The sequence below is a fragment of the Echinops telfairi genome, unplaced genomic scaffold, assembly GCF_000313985.2.
Source record: "Echinops telfairi isolate 266 unplaced genomic scaffold, ASM31398v2 ScPeMD7_2291;HRSCAF=2852, whole genome shotgun sequence".
Classification (NCBI taxonomy): Eukaryota; Metazoa; Chordata; class Mammalia; order Afrosoricida; family Tenrecidae; genus Echinops; species Echinops telfairi.
The window spans coordinates 20,008,111-20,010,263 of NW_022106189.1; the positions used below are offsets into that span (position 1 = coordinate 20,008,111).

Consider the following 2,153-nt stretch of genomic DNA (forward strand, 5'->3'; position numbering starts at 1 on the left):
CCACATTTGCTTATGCACCCATTTGTCTTCAGTGATCCATTCGACACCCCGTGATCACACAGGTTGATATGTTGGAATGGGTGGTTTCTTAAGCAGGGCTTCCTTCAGATCCCATGCCATGCAAGCTTTGAGAGGTACAGATGGTGGGGTGTCAACAATTGGGGTATAGTCACATAGGTGGGCGCACTCTCGCCCACACCCACTGGAGCCACACGAGTGTACAGATTCAGAAGTTTGCGGCTTTGGGGAAGGGGTGCATGGCATGTTCCAGAACATTCCCAGTGGGGTCAGGCTGGTGCTCCACAGCAAACCCTTCCTGTTTCTGGATGTTCCTGTGGAATTGAGATAGGGCATAAGTAGCCTCCCATCCAGATGGCCAGATGTTACTGACAACGTGACAGGGAAACCCCCCTCTGTTTCTAGGGATCGTTTGATTTGGGAATTATAGATTAGGGATTGAGGGCCAGTATAGCCCTTAATAGGGGAGTAAGATGACGCTCTACTCCCTCCCGTAAAGAGTTCGTCTCAGAAACCACAGGGGCAGTTCTACTCCCACTTACAGGGTCACTGTGAGCCAATAATGACTCAGTGGTAGTGAATGATGCCTAATAAGCCCTGGCAGTGCTGGGGACAGACGTTAGACCACTAACTGCAAGGCCGGTGGTTCAAATCCACCAGCAGCTTTGAGTTGGACTTAACTCAATGGCAGTTGGTTATTAGCTAGGCACTCTGGAGTTATCCTGGGCTAAGGAATAGGCTGCTAACCCACGATAGGCTGTGTCATCATCTCAAACACTCCCCCCTGCCAATCATGCTGAGGTAGAGACATGAGCCCATCTGTGCTCATGAGATTTAAAGCTTTGGAAACCCAAAGGGAGTGTTCTACTCTGTCCTGTGGGTCCTTGTGAGTCAGAATCGACTCAGTGGTCGTGGGATTTGGTTTGGGGGTATCCCTGATGCCTTTTTGGGTATATCGCCCATATTTCTTACAACTTTAAAAAGTAAAGATAAATGCAAGACATGAACCTTCTGGAAAATACAGAGAAGTATAAAGAAATCAGGCCCCATTACCCCTTGCTCAGATGAGCCCTCCCCTCTCCACATATGGACGCGGGGTGTCTTTCCTTCTGGCTCCTGGTTTCACTGTCTCCACTGTATTTTTTACTTTTGGAATCATTTAGACTTGATGGCAAGTTGCAAAGACATCCCCGAGTTCTCACCCACCCTTCTCCCACTTCTCCTGGGGCAGCGCCTCCCAATGCGACACCGCTGCTCAGGCCTGAGAGGACACAGTGCATGGCCAGTAGCCACATACCAGGCCTGACCGGGACTCGGCCTCTCTCTCCTTTCCCTGTCTCAGGCTCCAGTCCAACATCCCACGTCACCGTCACCGTCAGCCTGTTTGCATGGCTCGGAAGCTTTGTGACTTTGTTTGTTGGTTGGTATCTCAGAGTCCTCTGACAAACGCCTATAAGCCCAGGGCATTCTGTTTGGATCTAAGGGACCTTGGGTCCCTCCCCCCACACTTGCTTCTCTGCAGGTCCCTCTGGTAGAGGTCCCTCTTGCTCTGTGTTTGGGGTGGGCGGAACCGTTTTTTGGCAATCTATGTTAACGAGTCTGCCTGCAGAATGGAAGGGAATGCTTCCGGAAGGGGTCGTTCACTGGGCCCACAAGAAACTAAAACCAAACTTCCTGCCCTGGAGTCAAGGCTGACCCCATAGGACAGGGTGGTTTCTAACATATGGCCTTGCAGTGAATAGCTCAAGACATAACCCCCACGACACCAGGCTCCAGTTCCTCGAGGGACAGAGAGAGGTTCTTGGGAAGGGTGTCCCACAGAGGGAGCAGCACAAATAAATGGGCATCCCAGGATGAGGAGCAGTGAACGACCCCTTCCAGAAGCTGGGAGAGAGCTGCAGGGCAGGCCAGTGTGGACTCGGCCTCGGAGCCTGGGGGCCGCCGCAGAAGCCACAGTGGCTTTGGAGTGGAGGTGGGGGAAATGGTATGGTGGGGCTGGGGCACAGTCTGAATCGCAGCCCTCTGGGGTTGGCCGTAGCACCCCGTCTCTGTACAGAGGGAGCCCCACTGGCCGAGGGCTGGCAGAAGGCTTGCTCAACGTTGTTTCTTAGATTCGTGGCAGCGTTGGTGGTTTC

General features: G+C 52.7%; 1 protein-coding gene across 1 annotated transcript in view; it reads left to right on the forward strand.

The window, feature by feature from the left end:
• The window catches only part of LOC101658571 (cholesteryl ester transfer protein), a 25,902-nt gene that overhangs the window by 17,644 nt on the left and 6,105 nt on the right, over positions 1-2,153 (forward strand). The gene's annotated exons all lie outside the window — the stretch shown is intronic.